This window comes from Nycticebus coucang, chromosome 10 (genome assembly GCF_027406575.1).
Source record: "Nycticebus coucang isolate mNycCou1 chromosome 10, mNycCou1.pri, whole genome shotgun sequence".
Taxonomy (NCBI): domain Eukaryota; kingdom Metazoa; phylum Chordata; class Mammalia; order Primates; family Lorisidae; genus Nycticebus; species Nycticebus coucang.
The window spans coordinates 41,815,929-41,827,913 of record NC_069789.1 but is presented as its reverse complement, the minus strand read 5'-3'; the positions used below and the strand labels follow the sequence as shown (position 1 = coordinate 41,827,913).

Here is an 11,985-nt window from a genome sequence, read left to right as displayed (position 1 = left end):
ACTGAGTGCCAAGTCCAAGAACACCGAAACCATTCACAGGTAAGGCCTTTCCGGTTTGCAGTCTCACTGCTGCTTGTACTTACAGTTGCCGGCATGATTAGGTCAATCGAACACATGCAATCACTTGCCAGTTTTCCACTGTTTTTGTCCTCCTCTTGGGGTCCAGAAGTCCCTTGCTGGCTCCCTATATCCTCAAAGGGATGATTATAGGCAGATCCCACCAGCCAGAGATGCCTGGAGTCTTGTCTCCCCAGACTCGCTGTTCCCAGTTGCAGGGAACCTGTTACTCGGCCGCCATCTTTAATCTCCTTTCATCAAATCCTTCTTGCAGAAAACCTTACTCTATGCCAGTGGCTAGGAAGCTGACAATATCAGAGCTGTTACACAGACTCCCTTGGGGTAAAGCCACATGCTTGAGCCAGCTTCCACCTAGTAGACTCACCCAAGTGATATGTGAAAAACACAGTACCGTGAGGCAGAGCCATGCTCTTGCTGACATGCGAGCTGAGGCATGAAGGCACTTGGCTTTTCTTTTTTAAGAATTTTTATTCTTTCATGGGAGGGAAGGAATTTTTATTTTACTTTATTTATTTTTTTATTAAATCATAACTATGTACGTTAATGCATTTATGGGGTACAATGTGTTGATTTTATATACAATTTGGAATGCTTACATCAAACTGGTTAACATTGCCTTCACTTCTCTTACTTAATTGTTGTGTTAAGACATTAATACTCTATTCTTAATAGATTTGACATGTGCCTTTGCATTATACATAATAGGTGAGGTCCCACCAATTACCCTGCCTCCAGCCAGCCTTCCCCCTCCCCTCGCCCTTCCTCTCCCCTCACCCTCCTCTTCCCCTGGGCTATAGTTGTGTTTTATCATTCATATGAAAGTGTGGGTGATCATATCCCAGTAATATATTTTTGGTGTTGCTTCAATTGCCCTGCAGGTCCTCCTCATAAAATATTCTCCCAGGCCTATTTCTCCAGGTTTTTTCCCTGCATTCTCTTATAGTATTTTTATAGTTTCGTATCTTAAGTTTAAATCTTTTATCCAGTGAGAATCAATTTTTGTTAATGGTGAAAGGTGCGGGTCCATTTTCAGTCTTTTACATGTAGATATCCAGTTCTCCCAGCACCATTCATTGATTAGGGATTCTTTCCCCCAGTGTATGTTCTTGTTTGATTTATCAAAGATTAGTAGCTATAAGATGTTTGTTTCATCTCCTGGTTTTCTATTTGGTTCCAAATGTCTATGTCTCTATTTTTGTGCCAATACCATGCTGTTTGATCCCTATGGCCTTATAGTACAGCCTAAATTCTGGTAGGCTGATGCCCCCGGCTTTGTTTTTATTACTAAAAATTTCCTGGGTTATGACCTTTATAAAGAAAACTACTAACCCCTAAAAAAAAGAAATAGCAGAAGATATTAACAAATGGAAGAACATATCATGCTCATGGCTGGGAAGAATCAACATTGTTAAAATATCTATACTTCCCAAAGCAATCTATAAATTCAATGCTATTCCTATTAAAATACCAAAGTCATACTTTCAAGACTTGGAAAAATTAATTCTTCATTTTGTATTAAACCAGTTTCGGTCTTCCACAAGTCGCCAGCCAATTCACCCCCAATTTAAATAGTGAATCTTTCCCCAATATATGTTTTTGATAGGTCAGCCACTTATCATTATTTGATCTTTGATAAGCCTATCAAAAATAGTTGGCTTTTCTATAGCAGCTAAAGTCTGTTTCCAGAGTCCAGCTACACTAGGTATCAGCCTAGAGCAGGCGTCCTCAAACTGCGGCCCGCAGGCCACATGAAGCGGTGTAAATTGTATTTGTTCCCGTTTTGTTTTTTACTTCAAAATAAGGTATGTGCAGTGTGCATAAGAATTTGTTCATAGTTTTTTTGTTTAAACTATAGTCTGGCCCTCCAACGGTCTGAGGGACAGTGAATTGGCCCCCTGTTTAAAAAGTTTGAGGACGCCTGGCCTAGCATGGGCTTCTGGCCCTCCTGTTTTGTAAGCACCTAATCCCTACTAAAGTTTCTGATGAAATTAGTTCAATTGGTTTCTGTTATCCAAAACAGAACTCTGATTTGGTGCACATCAAATGTTTGTCAGATGAATGCACTGAATAAATGTTAGCTCCACCCAAAAGATCCACCTAAAACCTGTTACTCACACCTGGGCTCCTGAAATCACCTGTTGATTCCCAGAGAGGATGATTCATTAACAAGGAAGAAAATGTTTCCCAGAAATGCCTTCATTAGAATTCTAAAATGCAATAAAAATGAAAAAAATTCACTATAAAATACCTCTTGGAAAGAGAAGTGGCTTTTTCTTTTCTTTTTATGAAATCTTACCACCATTATCTAGAGAACTCATAAAGTGCCTTATTCCTGTCACTCAGTTCCAATTAAAATGGAAAATACTGCTATATTTTCTAAATAACCACAAAACTGCAGGTGAGAAAAGAATGTTCAAGTTTTATACTGTAAAATAAATGGTTTATATGAAGTTGGAAAATTAGCAGAATTATTACAGTAAGCAATTCCTTCAATTTTCAGATTTGGGTCAAAGGCTTGACCTTTGAGAATGTGTATTTAAAATGCTATTTATTCTTTTGACTCCCATAAAAGGCCTTGAGCTTTACTGGCTAATCGCAGAGCTTGGACAGTAAACATCAGCCTGGGCATTCAGTGGCAAGGCTTGGCTCTTACATGTTGGAGTGAGTGAGCAGACAAAGAGCTCTCCTTTGAATTTCTTTTGGCAAGAAGAGCAATTATACTTCCCAAGCTAATGCAATTCTGTGAAATTGTCTTCTTTTAACTGAAGCTTATGGTAAGGGCTTATGCCTCTCTGCTTAAATCAATGCCCTCTCCTTTATCAATGCTGTGGTTTTCAACTCTTAAGTCTGAATGATCAGTGCTATCTTGGCTAATCCAGACATTTCTGTGATGGATCCGTGTTGAGTGATGAGAGGAGGGCTGACTTGCCTTAAGGAGAGTAGACGATTTGTAAGCCCTTTCTATAATCATGAAATAATCAGTAATGTTGTAGCAGAGCCCCCTTTGCCATGGGATGTTGTGTGGTTCTGGAAAAAGTAATGTATCAGAATGCTGGGCCTGATATAATAGTATGGCTTGTCTGGATCCCATGACTCCTTGTCTTAGGAGAAATATTCATTCCTTCTTCCTTCCACAGATATTTAGTGAGCACCTACCATGTGCCACACTCTGTGTAGTAGGCACTAGATATTCCTGGGTGAATGAAAGATGCCTAGTCATTGTCGTCATGATGATTACAACCAAGTGGAGTGGAGAAGACTACAAAGAAAAGAAATAAATAAGCATAAAATTGCAAATCCTGAAGTATCTTCTTTGATTCCAGAGATAAAAATTCTAATGAAACATGTCTTAAACAGTAAGGATATTTAAAAGCGAAGATACATGATTTTTAAGAGTAGTCCAATTGCTGAAATGTCATTAAGGGCCCAGGAACTTTCCACCTTCTCACTCTGCATCCTCAGCACCTTGGAACTTTCTACTTCAATGGCTTTTTGAGATGTTCCTCTAAACAAAGACATTTTCTTCTCTGCAAGAAAATTAACAGCAGCTGTTAGATCAAATTCAATATTGAATTATCTGCTGAAAAACTGTTATAGCCTTTATAGCCTTCATTTAACTCACCTTTCTTTCATGCAATCTTCTTAATGATAATGATAATGAAGGCTCAGGGACACTTCTCACATTCATTTAAGGCACTGGAATGTCTATTATCTCACAGACTGTTCAAGTACTCAGAAGCACACTGGGGCCATACAGATTCCTAAAGACAGAGCAACATTGTTTTAAATGACTTGTAGGCACTCTTGTCATTCTGGGCCCCCTATGCCACAAAAAAATGCTAGGAGTTATATATTACAACTATATTAGTACAGAGACAAATATATTAATATTATATAGAATATATTTTCAACCAAAAAGTTCATTTTTTGCCTTCTAATTTTAAAAGAACTTATAATTTTTTTGTGGTCTTACAGTACTATGGGTCTAGGGCCCTGTGCCTTTTGTACCTAATGGGTATGTCTGCCTGCCCAGAGCTTAGTCTAGAAGAAGCAAGGAAGGTATACACTAAGTGGACACATTCACTTGGTCTAGAAAATCACTGGCCCATTGAGAGAGGCATGGGCAGAGCAGAGCTAAGTTCAGGACCAGATTTGCTGTCTAAGGGTGTTATAATTTCATATTAAACCACATACATTCAGATGAACAGTGCATTTTATTATTATAAAGAGGATTGAATTCATTCTGATTTTTGTATCCCATTTGTGGCTCTTCCTCCATAAAAGAACAGCCATTCCTGAAAAATGAAATGACATCTAAGGAGTCAAAACAACAGCTTGCAACTTTTAAAGAATAGTTTTTCTAGCATCCTTCAATTGGTACTTCAAAAAAAAAAAATCAGGGATTAGTTTGCAATTGGGAAATTTGCTCCACTATTTTCTTGAGAAATTAGATATACAGAATTAACTGAGGCATCCAGGGGGAAAGTCAGGCAGGTGTGGAGTGCTGTGAGCCATCTCTCTGACCACTTCACGCAGTGTGGGCTGGGCATTTCGCGTTGTCCTCCCCACTAATTGTATTTGCTTCTCATCCTCCCATTCACATGCTCTGAATTGCTAAGTACTTCTCTCTCTGGGAAGAGATTAGAAGTGTCAACACTCTGGTTAGAAAAACTCCAGCCAGGCCTAGATGAGCTACCAGTGAGAATGTCACCTTTAGCTTCTGGGGTTCTCTCCTCCTCACAGCATCTTTCTATATCTTCCTCATAATCCTGCCCTAGAGGTTTATTAGCCAGGATATCTTCTCTTCCTTCTCTGTTTCCACCCCACTCCATCCCTCTTAAATGGTTCTTAAACTGTCACCTCACCCTTATCTCCAAAGCCAATATCCATCCCAATTAAGGCTTACACTGTCTCTTGCAATAGACCCAATTGTAGATTCCCTAAATCTGATGCCACCTCTCCTTGCATTGCCGTACCAAATGGCAATAGAAGAAATATTAAATAGAAATTTTTATTTGTTGTTGCCAGGTATCTCTCCTAAAAAAAGAGTTTGGGCAAATGTTTTGTAGATGTTAGGTATGTACTTCCCGGTGCTCCTGTTAGTACAATTGTTTACCTGATTGTTTTCAGGGTGTGCAATACTTGAAGAGTCACTTCTCTTCCTAGGCCAGAAGACATTTTGGTTCTTTTCACTGTAGTAAGAAAAAAACAGAAATGACAGAGCCCTATGATAGCAAGAAGCAAAGGCTTATCAGATTTTATTTACCCTTTCTTTTTTATGAAATACCATGACAAACAATATTATCCATCAGCAATGTTCAGTTCTCATCTGAAGATTTGAGACTTTGGTGGTCACACCCCCATAGCAGACACCCAGTGGGAACCACGCCTCAGCTAGGTGTCTTTGAGAATTCCCAGACTGTCATTCTACCAAACTGAAGGAGTATCTGACTCTTCTCATTATTTTTCTCAAGACAGGGTTTTGGGAAAGGGATGGGACTCACAATCTTTACCCATTAAAAAGGAATATATCTTTTAAGTGCCTGTGTATATTTTTATTTCTCTTATTTAACATGCAAATAACTAACATGAAGGACTAAAAAATGCATTACTCTCAGTTGTTCTGTATTAAAGAGGAAACATGGTCACATAGCCTTACCAGGTTACCATCAGGACCTATTTAGGAATTTTCCCAGAATTCTCACATAACAATTACGAGCAGATTTCTGACCTTTCATCGAAATGTCTTATTTGCAAATAAAAAACTTACAGGGTGAAGTTATTCACACTACAAAAAGGATTGTTCACAACACCAGAAAATCATGAGGATCATTTTTAATGGCATTTACTCAAGTCAAGTGCTGTTTCCAGGTTATTGAGTAACTAAGAGACGAAGAAACTAAAAAGGGAAGTGTTTTAAGCCACTGTCGATTACATATTCATCAAAAATTAAATAATAATGATGTAGGACATTAGTATGTCAGGGGTTATTATTTAATTTATATTTTGCAATTTTTATTCCTTTACACAGAAGGCTAAGCCCCATGCAACCTATTTTTTTTTCATATTCTCCCTTGCATACCTGGCATGAAGATCCCTCACCTTGCACCCCTCCAGTTTTATTTCTTTTTGTTCTCAAACTCCTTCAAACTCTATTTTACCTTCACACTCATTTCTGTTCTTCACCCCATCCCTATCCAGTCCCACCCCATCCTGCACACCCACTTGATAAACTCCCACTCCTTCAAGACTCAGACTGGACATTAGTGGCACTCTGAGTACTCTTTTGACTTCCTTGAGGTTTACCTACTGGGAATTTGTATCCCTAAACTTCTAAAAAAGGAACAAAACACTTCTAATATTAAACATGGATATAAATGTGGGCGCCTTCTTTATACCTTGCACATATCTCCAACAGAGCACAGCTAACATGGGACTGAGGTCAACCTCCCACCAGTTCACAAGAGCGTTCTTCTTTTTATAACCAGTGTGCAGGTGTTCAAAACCTCCTAAATGAACAAATCACTCTGTTTCAATTTCTACTTCTTCTCAACCTCAGCAGACAGAATGCTTCCTTATATTCCTACTCTCCTACAACAAATTACCTTCCATACCTAACTACCAAACATAGTACTTAGTTTATATTGTTTTGTGAACAACACTTTTTAAGGAAATATTCAATGCACTATCATTGTTTTTTGACCATTGTGTTGGATAGATCACAATGGTCAGAACAGTGGATACTCCTAGATTTAGACACTACTAAATAGTGGCTATTTAGTAAATAACTTGTTCACTTAAAGAAATTAACGTGACAGAAGGAACAGCAGGCTCCGGTAGTATGAGCCTTCCTTGCTGTTGGGAGAAGCATTCCTATTATATCTCAGGGCCCTGTGGCTCTTATGGAATCATCAAATATTTTTCATAATTATATAACAAAATCAAATTTTGAGAAAGCAATCCCTGAGAACAAAAGAAAACTAAAACAGGTAAGCCCAACTAGGTATTTGTTTTTTGCATAACCACACATAGAAAAACTAGTCTTTAAAAGCCAAAACTGACTATGTATGTCCTTAGTGGGATTTTCCCTAAGGATACAAAGAATTTCAAACACATACACATACAAACTCGTTCTAGTAATCAAATTATTGGTAGTGCTGTTAGTAGTATTATTCTAAGATACATCCACTGGGAATTGAGAATTTTCAGCATAGGAAAAAGGAAAAACATATGTAATATAGATTAGAGTAAGGAAAAATGCTATAATTCTAAATTTGATTTGGAAGTATTAGTATGACTTCATGATAATTCTATCATTTAAAAACATATTTACTATCTCTGCCCACCGAAAATGTCTAAAATCACAAGGCAACTAAGAATCAATGAGTATTCTCTAAATACCATGAAGAAATGACTAATACCAGATCTGGGAAAACAAATGTACACCTTATTGTCCTGTTAGGTCTGGCAGAGAATAAACAGATGGAAAGGAAGTGTCTAAGAGCACAAAGAGAAAAACCAAATTGTAACTAGGAACCAAATTCCAAGTGGGAACTGTTATCTGGTGGGAGCATACATAGTGAGAAGTTCCTAGTAACCTTTAACTGACCTAGAGTTCATTACCATTTAATTTTTTTTTTTTTTTTTTACAGACAGAGTCTCACTTTATCGCCCTCAGGAGAGTGCTGTGACATCACAGATCACAGTAACCTCCAACTCCTGGGCTTAGGCAATTCTCTTGCCTCAGCCTCCTGAGTAGCTGGGTCTACAGGCGCCTGCTGCAGTGCCAGGCTATTTTTATTGCAGTTTGGCCGGGTCGGGTTCGAACCCACCACCCTTGGTATATGGGGCCGGCGCCCTACCCACTGAGCCACAGGTGCCACCCTCATTACCATTTCATTAGCATAGCCTGGGTGGAGCTTCCTGAAGGATTCTGGGAAGGACATATGCCTAGAAAGGGAAACTGTCATGCAGCCAACCTGTTATGTAACTTGTTATGTAATCTGTTATATAACCCTAACCTGTCAATCACCCCAAAGGCAGGAAATGACAATCAACCTGCAGGAGAAAGGTGGTGCAAACAAGTGAGCACATAAAAAGCAGCACATAAAAGACTGCAAAGTCTTTCTCCACTCATGGAGACTGACCCAGTCCTCTCTCTCTGGCATGTATTTTCACTTGGTGTTATTTTGCGTAGCTTCCTTTTCACTTTCGTTTCATATAGCTTCTTTCTTTTTCCTGTAACAAACTGTTTCTGTGAGATTGCTCTGTACCTGTGATCACTCAGTCAGGGATACACTTTGTACTACTACTCATTCTTGACACTGAGAACTGGGGACCAGGGAACGTCCAGACAGACCTAGCAATACTACAGAGGAAAGACACCATTTAAGACCACAGAGCGGTCCTGCGCCAACACATCTGCTGTCCACAAATGAGTCAACTTAAATATCAGTAAAGAAAAATTCAATAGATTGAAATCATACATCAAATGTATTTAAATTTTCTAGTTCATATAGAAATATAGAAATAATTTTTTTTCACTATAGAAATAGAAAAAAAAAATTGGCCACTTTTGACCAGGGAGTTCTTTATTTTAAAAACTATTAAATAAAGGGAAAGGATTAAGCATTTATTCTAACTATTCTATATGACAGGTACCTCAAGACACCCAAATAATTTATAAGAATTTCCTTTTTGTAGAAGGATTCCAGGAAATTAATTTAAATGGAATGATAGAATTATAATATGGATTTTTACTACTCCTAATGAACTAATATACAGTAGAACCTCTTAAGCTGACCACCTAAGGGACTGTAACAGCTGTCAATGGAGGTGGTCAACATGAAGAACTAGGCCTACTGTACTGATCTGTGCATGTGGTGCATGTGCAGTCTGTAAAAATTGGAGGCGGTCAGTGTAGGGAGGTGTTCAACTATGAAGGTTCTACTGTATCTAAAATAACGACCATCAATTGCTGCAGACATCACAAAAGTAGAGACAATTCTACTTATATGCCTTAATAGAAGTTCACAGCACCATCGATGAAGTAGACTTGCCAAATACACCAGAAGTGAATCTGAGAGAGCTGCTAGATGTAACTGATAATAACTTACAAAGAACATGACACAAGATACCACCAGGACCCAGTCAGCAAGTCTCGACTGTGGGAAATGCTACAAGAAACAACTGGATTTCTGTGACTACACTGCAAAGAAAAAAAAAAAAGAAAGAAAAGTAAGACAGAAATTGAATCTATACCTTTAAAGAGATTTAAACAGCAAATCAACCAGGCTGGGTGTGGTGGCTCACATCTGTCATCCTAGCACTCTGGGAGGCTAACGTAGGTAGGAGGATCCCTTGAGCTCAGGAGTTCCAGACCAGCTTGAGCAAAAATGCATCCCCATCTCTACTAAAAATAGTAAAAAAAATTAGCCAGGCTTTGTGGCAGGTTCCTGTAATGTCAGCTACTCAGGGGGCTGGAACAGGAGGATCACTTGAGTCCAGGAGTTTGAGGTTGCTGTGAGCTAGGCTGATGCCATAGCACTCTAGCCTGGGCAAAAAAGTCCAGACTCCATGTCAAAGAAAAAACAAACAAACAAATATATATATATATAAACTAATTTCAATTTATGAAACTTATTTCAATTCTGATTTGAACACGTTAAAAAAACTTTTCAAAATTACAAGACAGTAAAATTTTAATATAGATATTTGATGATATTAAGGAATTATTACTATTAAGAATGATATTGTGCTCATTGATAAAAAGAATATTTATATTTTAGAGATAAAGAATGAGTATTTTACAGATAAAATATATGAGGTCTGCAATTTGTTTGAGATAATCCAAGTGAGGGTAGAAATGGATAGGAGTGCAGATGAAGCAAGACTGTCTTTGGGGTAATAGCTATTTCAAAGGTAATTGATACATAGGGGAGTATTACACTATATTACACTATTCTCTATATTTTTGCATGTGTTAAAATGGTCCATAAAAGAGCTTTTTCGAAAAATATATTGAATAGCTAACAAAGAATTAGAAGGGCTGGGGAATCAAAGCATAAAAATCCAACTTCCAGGAACAGCCTAAAATTAAGTGACAGATAGGGGTCCTCAAACTTTTTAAACAGGGGCCAGTTCACTGTCCCTCAGACCGTTGGAGGGTCCGACTATAGTTAAAAAAAAAAAAACTATGAACAAATTCCTATGCACACTGCACATATCTTATTTTGAAGTAAAAAAAACAAAATGGGAACAAATACAATCACACCGCCGCATGTGGCCCACAGGCCGTAGTTTGAGGACCCCTGCAAGGGAGAGACAGAGACAGAGAGACAAGGGCCACTGCCAGAGAGGATAAGCATAACTCTCCACTCGGAGAACTTCTGAGAAAAAATCTTGGGCAGAACCTTGTTGTTATTAGAGCCTTTGCCATAGCTTCAGGGAGGCTGGGGTAAGCGAGCAAGCATTTTCTGTTTTAATCCCAAGAGTTTTACCTATCTCATTCTTATTGCTAAGAATCAAAAAGAAAGGGATTCCAAAAATACAGGGAAGAATTCAGGCATGAAAAACCTAAATTAAATAAACAATATTTTCCTCAGTTTACAAGTAATAACATTCCCGAGTTTTAGTTTCCTCATCTGTAAAGGGATAAAACAACATGTGTCTCCCAAGACTGCTGTGAAGAGCTGAAAGTAATAATGTGCACATTAAACAGGTCACTTCCCTTTCCTTCTTCCCTCCCTTCCTTCCTAACTTCCTATGTTACTTCAGTTCCTACCTTCTTCACTTTTTCAGAATAATATTCTGTTTACTTAAGAGACACAAAGTAAATAATGTTTTTGAAACTGAATTGAATCAATTTAGATCCTTATTTGCACAGGGGAAAAACAAAAGCTTCTTTCCCCCTTAGTTCTCCTTATACACCTGACTTTGCAGGAAAAGAATTTAGCATTGGGAAATATACATGTGCCTCAGCCACAGGTGAGATATTAATGCGTTCTCATACTCATATGGACCAAATCCCCAACCTTTGATCAGTATGATGAGAATGTTCATTGTCCAGATTCTTTGTTTCGTTCACGTCAGTACTTCTCTTAGTGAAAATGCATCCCGGGATAAAACAACCCTGCATTTCCAGAAGCTTCATCAGAGTCAGATGCTGCTCAATATTTGAGTGCTGTGGGCTGGCTTGACTCAACCACAGTTAGCTGACTTTTATTTCTGTTTTCCTTTCTTCCCATTCATACCATGAGCCAGAGGGAAGGAGCTCTGTGTCATAAAGGCAACCACAGCTGGGCCCATCTCTCCCATTGCCAGTCTACATGGTAATTTTGGAAGAGCCTTGGGATATCTGACTATAGGAAAGTATTATGATTAATGGTGATTTTATCTCTGGACTTCAAAGATTGACTCATGCAGAGAATGAGCAATCTATAAGTCAGATATCCTACATCCTAGTCATTTTCTTCCTTTGGTCAGGAATTTAGAGAACTAAACACCAACCAGCTGTAAAAGATTTCTATCCTGTCTGCAGAAAAGCCTGCTTAATGGGGCCTGAGGAGAATTCTTTAAAATAATGCTAGGCAATTTCCCTAAGAGTCTGCTCTGAAAAACTGAACAAACAGAAAATTTAACGCCTACATGATCAATACTTTATTCCTGAAGCAGGATTATTCTCTTATTTTTTTTTTTTCTCTTATGGATCAGGCATTTTGCAGCCACTTAAAAAACTCTACCTGCTTTTTATTCATCAATTTAACAAATATTATTTGAGGGTTTTCTATGTGTAAGATATTATACAGGGTCACAAGATTACTAGGGTAAAAAGAAAAGGCCTCAGTACTTAAGGATTTTAATGGTAACGATGATAACAATGCTAATAGTAACTTCTTTATTTATTTT

General features: G+C 38.1%; 1 long non-coding RNA gene across 3 annotated transcripts in view; it reads right to left on the bottom strand.

Annotated features, from left to right (window-relative positions):
• Window positions 1-579: 579 nt before the first annotated feature.
• Window positions 580-11,985, bottom strand: part of LOC128597644 (uncharacterized) — a 95,119-nt gene continuing 83,713 nt past the window's right edge. For all 3 annotated transcript variants that reach the window (XR_008383306.1, XR_008383307.1, XR_008383308.1), the window contains 3 exons: window positions 5,195-5,270; window positions 3,701-3,839; window positions 580-3,605 (listed from right to left, as the gene is read on the bottom strand). This is a non-coding gene — a long non-coding RNA (uncharacterized LOC128597644). The remainder of the gene's footprint in view (window positions 3,606-3,700; window positions 3,840-5,194; window positions 5,271-11,985) is intronic.